Source organism: Zingiber officinale, chromosome 1B (genome assembly GCF_018446385.1).
Source record: "Zingiber officinale cultivar Zhangliang chromosome 1B, Zo_v1.1, whole genome shotgun sequence".
Classification (NCBI taxonomy): Eukaryota; Viridiplantae; Streptophyta; class Magnoliopsida; order Zingiberales; family Zingiberaceae; genus Zingiber; species Zingiber officinale.
In genome coordinates, this window is record NC_055986.1 from 7,894,177 (window position 1) to 7,902,334 (window position 8,158).

Here is an 8,158-nt window from a genome sequence, read left to right on the forward strand (position 1 = left end):
CAGGATTTCCCAACTGCCTAGCTTCACTCACTAGGTCTTTCACTTACCTAACCTCTAGTTAAGACTTTCCCAATCAAGTATCTGGTCAAACCTTTGACCTACTTGACTCTTCTTCACATCTAACTGGTCAAATCTTGACCAGAGGGGAATTTCGTCAATAATCTCTCCAAACGGACAATTGCTCATGCAATCTCCATATATTGTCAAACATCGAAACCAAACATCGAGACTCAAACTTAAGTCAACTCAAGCTTAGTCAACCTTGACCTAAGGGATATTATATTGCACTAACAATCTCCCCCTTTTTGATCTTTGATAATACCTTTAAGTTAGGCTAATCTCATAGCCTCAATTTCTTCTTCATGCCAAATCATGAACGAGAGTTTCTTTTATTCTCCCCCTTTCTTAGAGGGCAAACTCCCCCATTAGGTAATGAAGGCCTAACTTAAACCCTACATTCTCTCCCTTTGACACACATTAAAAATTCTCCCCCTGAAGAGTTACTCATACGTTAGTCACAACTTCACTCGTTGTTTACAATACAATAATAAAGGTCTCATACCCTTCATTTGTCCAATGCTCAACCTTGAGCATTAAACCATTTCATAATGCTCATCCTAGAGCATTTGCTCTAAAGAAGGTAAACCATCTTTCATGGTTTAAAAAAAAAGTAATTTTCATGTCCTTAAAGAGTGGCTCACCCTAAAGACATGCTCCAAACTCCTGTCATTGCATCAACAATGACTTGGAATCCCTAAACCTTTAGGAAATCTAAAAACTTAAAGTTTTGAGGTTTAAAAGATTTAATATTGAAACCAACCTCATCATAAACTTTAATCTAGTGTTTCTTAACCAATTCTCCTTATTTTCATCATGAAAACCACCCTTAAATGTATATAAATATATTCCAAGGGGCTAGGAGTGGTTAAAGGGACTAAAAATGGCTTAAAGTGTTGAAATTAGACTTTTCCAGCCAAAATCAGCCTTTTCAATCGATTGGGTTGGGACTCAATCGATTCAGCAAGGTTTTGTTATCAGAAAATGCCTCTGAATCGATTACCCGATCGATCCAGGCATGAATGAATCGATCAACTGATCGATTCTGCGAGCCTCTGCTCGTGAGAAAATCTCTTCTCAATCGATCGCCCGATCGATTGAGACACTCCAATCGATCAACTGATCGATTGAGGGTCTGATTTCCTGAAAGTGAATTTCAGCGAAATTCATAAATACCCTAAAAATTTTATAAAATTCTAACAATCATGAAAACTCTTTTAGACATTATTTAGGGTATATACTATCATAGAAAAATAGTTTTCTAAGAAAATACATCTTATTTTCAAAGATCGACATAAAATTAGAAACTTGTAAAAACTTCAATGTTTTTTCCAAATTTGTGTTTAACTTTTCAATGATGATTACTATCAAAAGATAGCCTTCACCAAGGTTTTCCAAAGTATATTTAAAATGATTTTTAAAACCAATTTCTAACCATATTCTTTGGGTTTAATGCACATGACTTGTACATTAGCTTTACCAATGATTGGAGTACACATCACTATGTGTTTTGATGAAATCAAAACTCAAATAGATGCACTAAATCAACATCTTGAGTCTTGTTCATTATCCTAACATCTCACTTGTATCTAATGTGCACTAAAACACATACAAGTCAAATTATAGTCTTTGTGAGATGTAGATTTTGGTTTTGCCCTAAACTAGGGATCATGCATATCTATCTAGGCATTTTAGGAATTATGAACATCCACCTAGGATGCCACTTGTTAGTAAATGTCATTGTCCTTAATTACAAGGAAATTAAAATGATGCATAATGTGTTATGACATGCATCAAAAAGAATAATTTTCAAAGGAAGGCATACTATAGTTACATGATGTATGTATGATATGATATGGTATTTTTGTTGTTATAACTCCCAACTTGGCATTTCTTTTGATTTTTCTCATTTGTGCCAATTTAAATTAAAACCAATTCCTCAAATTTTGACACATTTTACTCTTCCAAGGAGTAAGTAATTAATCATTTTTATTTTCAAAGGTTAACAAAAATCTTGAAAATGCCTCCAAGTGCCAACTTTATCAAGGTTGGGTTAACCACCCTACCCATTTAGAGTTGACACTCTCTAAACCCATCTAGGGTGTAGAGAATATGCTCCTTCGAACCCAAAAGCTATTGGTTCTCCTTGGATGCTCTAGGTATTCACTAGGGATAACTTCCCTTAAAGAACTTAGGAACTAATTCAAATGTGTCAAATGTGTTTACCTTGTTCCTTGGTAAAAATGTTATAAATATGATTTAAAGTTGTCCATGCTTTTATGTCATATGGAACCTTGTTTCACACCTTAAGGTTTCGGCCATATGAAATTAGGGACTTGAGGAACTTAGAAATTAAGTTAATCATGGTTATAATGCTTCCTATGAAAATGTTATGATGATAATTTAGGTGCCACATGCTTGGATGTTGTGTTTAACCTAAATTGAGCTCTAAAGGGTTTCGGCCACAAGGGTTTAGGAAGCTTACAACCAAGATAAATATGATACCATGTTTCCTATGATAGGATATTCACAAGATACACATTTATGCTTAATATGTATGCTTGTGACTTATGACTTATGATATGAGATATGCATGCTTTCATGATATGATATGTGCTTAAGAAATATGCATGCTTTTATGATATGATACGTGATTAGAGACATGCATGTTTTATGATATGATATGTGGTTAAAAATGCATGCCTTGATGATATGTTAAGTGCTTAAAAATGTGCATCCTAATAACCTTTTTAGGCTTCTTAGAAGCCGTGGTCACTTTCTCTAGGTCAACCCTAGGGATAGCTTCCCTTGTGACTTTCTTAGTGACTTTCTTTGATTTCTTAGGAGTCTTAGTCATGTTGATCTTAGCAAAAATACTTATAGGGATAACTTCCCTTGTATATTTGACTTGACCCCTAGACTTAGGGTTGGTTCCATAACTATATAGAACCCTATGATAAGAAGAGAAATCTTTTTTGGTTTGGGGTTTGTATCCCAAACCCCTCCTACCATTTGATGATTCTTGTCTAATTATCCCTTGGTTATTATTCTTGGACCCTTGTTTTCCAAATGTGATTTTTCTAAAGGTCCTCTCTAATTTATCAAGTCTTGACTTCAAGACTTGATTTTCCTTCCATAACACCTCAACCTTAGATTTTTCACTAAAGCCTTGATTTTTTCCTTTTCTTAGGCAAATATCTAGAATCCTTAGAGTTATTGCCTAAATTGTTTTCTACCCTTCTAACTTTAGGTTGAGTAGTTTTAGCATGATAAGCTACATGTTTTTCCTTAATTCTGGCATGCTTCCTATTTTCATGATAAATATCATTAAAATAATATAAACTAGACCTAGCATGCTTTTTATCATGACTTAAAGGGATAGACTCAAGAAATGATACCTTGGGTTTGCTTTTGAGAGATCCCCCTTGACTTGAGCTTCCTCCCTAGACCTGACCACGGTTCAGAACCGATGGATCGACGGTTCGAACGCTGATTACGATTCGAGCGAGTCGCCTTAACCTTAACCATCCAAGACAGTTACGAACCGCTTGCTCAAGTTCACGGTTCGGTTACTTCACAGCATGGTTCAAGATTAATATGTTAAAAATTAAAATTAATAAAATCACGACATCCATGTGATAGATCTGCGCCTATATCGCGAAATGGTCGATATCCATCGTCTCTCGATGTGAAATCCCAAGAGGTTGGTTCGAGGTTGAAACGTAACCACCCTCTTACAGCAATCAGCTGTGGCATGATAGGAGCACCAATCCACGAGGATAATATCGAACTCGACCATCTCGTGCTAACAAACGGTGAGTATAATGCTACCAAAATCTAACGGACAACCTCGACCTCTGAGTGACATCCAAGGTATCACGGATGGTAAGGAGGCGTCACGGTCATGAGAAGGTAGTCTCCAATCTCTAAATGCACAAGATATAAAGAATGTGAACTATCAATTAGCATATCGCAGAAAATGCATAAAGTAAATCGCACTGCGGAAAATGGATCAAAGTCGACACAGGCGTCAAGTCCTCTCACAGTGGCCGCGTGTACTCGTCCCAGCATCTGACGGTGGTAGAGGCGGTAGCAACATGAAACAACTGCGTCGGTCTGAAACACCAGTCGGTCTTGGATGTTTGAGTCGGAGATGGGACCTATGGGCTGCAATATGTGATGGGCAGGTGCAGTTTGGGTGTGGCGATCTTTGGCATGATGGGCGGGCGCAGGCGATCACGCTCTGGGGTGGATCTTGAGGTCCCAGTAGAACTCTGGGACTCCATGGGGGCCTTGAGGCAGCTCACGACCACAGATGCCATGGCGGTTTAGCTGGGTGGGAGGCTGTCCTCTGCTTGATGGCCAGCGAAGATTGGGCTTTCGGCCCTCCTGTTGAGTCCCAGATGACAGTGGTCCTCCGGAACCACGAAACTCAGGAGGCATCTTGGGCCAGCCAGTGAGCAGGCCTTGGGGCGGAGTGTGCTTGGGAAGTTTGCTGATAATAGCAAACCCAAATGCGTCGGTACATACAAGGTGATGTGATCTCGGGATCCGTGTGCCGAACACTGGTGGACATCCGTTAGTGCTAAGGCCGTGAAGAGACGTCAGATGAAGAGATCACGCCCCAGGTGCCCCGATGACGGTACTCCCACATACTACCCGACCACATCGAGTGCGATCCTACCGTTCATCGTGGTTTGTGTTTGTGGCAATTGCTTGGGAGAATGCAATCGATGTCCGCCTTCTTAACTGCTGCTCGGCCTTCACTTCCTTCTTCGCGGGCGCAGACCGGCGATCAAGCGAGACTGAGCGGAAGTTCTCAATCATGCGATCGAACATGAACAAAGCCGCGCTACGACGCATGCAAAGCGATACTGCTGAAGAACGAATAGAAACGCGACCAACCAAGCCGACAATTGACATTATGCGTAACCCTATGTTATTACAGCGGTGCCGGCGTGTCGACGATCTGATGTCGGGATTGACTGGGAAATCTGACGTAGTAATGCGCGTCTGGTGAGCGCGTACTGAGCCGTGGCCCCTCGTCTGCGTCGCACTCAAGCTCTCGTGGTGCGAAGATACGGCACGATCGCGCGAGAGAGGTAGTAGTATCAAGTAAACTCAGAATGGTGCATGAGTATGGAAATCGATGATACGAACCCGAACCGGGGGAGGTTGGAATAATGTACGCATATAGGATAATCCGGCGCGACGGTCTCTGGCAGTATGCTGCGGAGAATGTGGGAGACTACATGTAGGACCACTAACGTAGAGTTAATCGAATACGAGCTCGAATCGACGCATATCTCATATAAAAACTAAAAGAATGCATCAAGATGTAAAATGTTACCCAGATACCACTATAGGTATAAAAACTATTAAATTACTGTTTTACAAAAATTGGAAGTCACAAGTCAAAAATTCGGACACCACAACACAGAAAGTGAGAAAGAGGACAAATATAGTAGCAATACACGTAGAAGTAGGCATACAGTAAACTTTGCATGCCATACGAATCGAAACACCCGTCCATAGAACTTTAGCTGACAATTATCTCGGTGGTTCGTGGTGACTGGTGTAATTTGACATCTCCCTGTCGGGTGATAATACAATCTCGATATCTATATCTATACCTCGTACAATATATACAAAATAGTAAACAATCCACGCGGTTATATATATCATCTACATATAATATGAGAAAGAATACCTAAATTATATATATAATAAAAGATGATTACGTTCACACCAAACTCCCCTCGTAACTCGTTCTTAGATTATGTAAAAGGAGGTAAATCACGGATGACTATTCGCAGCGGAAAACAAAGTAACAAACCAATAAAGTCCACAATATAAACCCACATCACAAATTATAGCGATGATACGATAGCGACGACGAGCGATAAGAAATCCTCGAAATTTATTGCGGTTGGAATATCTCCGACCTCGGCCTGAACACGATAAGTATGGGGTGAGTTAAAGAACTCGTGTAAACCAATAGCTTCAACTCATAATTAGTCTCTCTCAAATCTTGGACCTGTATAGACATAAATAAGAAATACTTAGCTACGCAAATTTCACATGTAAATACAATTATAAAGAAAAGATTAAACCTCTAAATCCTTGCATATTTGATGGATCAGCAAGAATAATAAGAAAACATATTACAAAGAAAAAGGCTATTCATAAGCATCAGAACTAACTGTGAGATTACTTTTGAATGGGTGCGCACAAAATGCAATCAGTGCATATAATATAATATGCGCGTATGCACCACAAATGCACAATGCGTGCAAATCGATATGCATAATTCGATATTTACGTGTCTCATATCGCGTATATCGATATCTCACGGCGTGGGTAGGGCTGTGAGCGGCCGCGTGCAGTGCACTTTCTGTGATGCCGTGCGCCACGACAAAGAGTGGGCCGAGTGGATCGGGACTATCCTCCTACCTCATGAGTGAGGGCTTGATGCCATGTTCTACCTGACTCGTGCTGACACGATGGATGGGGGATCCCACCAGGGAACCCTCGTACCTGTGCCCATACTTGAGCACCGGCACCCGGTGGTATTGACACGCCAACTGCCGCCATGGCCACGATGGGTGTTGGTCATTCCGGCGTTACACTACAAAGTTGAGTGGTCAGCTGTATGGCCAGTTCCTCAGACAGGCCGGCTCCAAATAATGGGTAAGTGATGCGAATGCCCGTCATGCAATCATGGGTATGACTGACAAGATCGTCCACATATCCTCCTCCGTGTATATAAAAAATAAACATATATAACAAGGATAATAAATAGCATGAATCCAACATCACATATCCAGTTGCTGCTGCTGCTGCTGTTCGATGAGAAGAGGCACCATAAATACCCCTGTCTCTATGAACACGGATAAGCTGTAGGAAAGCATATCATGACTAATGTACGGTCAATAAAAGCATGTATATTATCAACTAAACTACATCGAGATGATAAACCACCACTAATAGCATCAAATAAACTATAGTGAAGTGATAATCTACCAATCACTAGTAATCATATATAAACTATACATATCATAGACAATATCGAAAAGATAAGTCAAGACTGTGTCTGACTGCAGTAGGCAGACCAACACCAATACACGAACTCAATCAAATTTCATTTCAAATAATATATATATATATTATTTAGCTAAATCCAAATGAATAGCTAAATAAAATCTCTAACACTAAATTAGGGTAAAGCCCTAATCCACAATCTCAACCTATCTAATTAAACCTAACGGTCAATTAGGGTTAGTACCTAATCACCAATTAGATTAGAAATATAAACTTAAATTAAATCCAATAGTTGACTAGGGTTAATTGTCTTAACCCTAATCATTCCATTAGATTAAATCTAAGTAAATAAATCTAATTACAAATTAGCAACTAAATACAACATGTATCAACTAATGATATACTAACCATCTTTCTCCAATTCAAACTTACACATAAACCTCATTCATCCACACTAAGATCAATCATCTAAAACAAAGAACAAAACCTACACACCTTACCTCGATCAAGCTACTGTGGATTGCTGAAACCAAGCAATCTGCTAGATGAGACTGCTGCTGGCACGGAAACACCACTGGAACCAAGATCACACTCAACAGGTCCTCACTGATGGATTCACCTCACGAATCACAGAACCTAACCTCACTGGATCAATTGAATCAAGCAAGAACTCTCCGCTGCTGGATGAGGTGTCTGTCGAAACCAAAGACACCACAGCAAGAATAGAACAGAACCTCACATCCCTAATGTAACTGTTGTCCACCAACCGGATACCTCTGGTGAGCAAGGGAAAGGAAGGATCGGTCACACAATCATGTCAATATCCCAAATCAACCTTAGAACCAAACCCCTACCTAAAAGATCGGCGACCCCCAAAGAGAAGAGAAAGAATTGGTTGCTTACCTTTGAAACCCTAAGGCATCTTCAAACCGAAGCGATCAGATTGGGAAGAGTTGAGAAAATTAAGATGATCCGCTCCTTGTTGATCTGGCTCGATAGGTCTACCGGCGTCGTCCCGTGCCGCATAAATCGCATAAATCCACCTGACGAGGAATCGGGC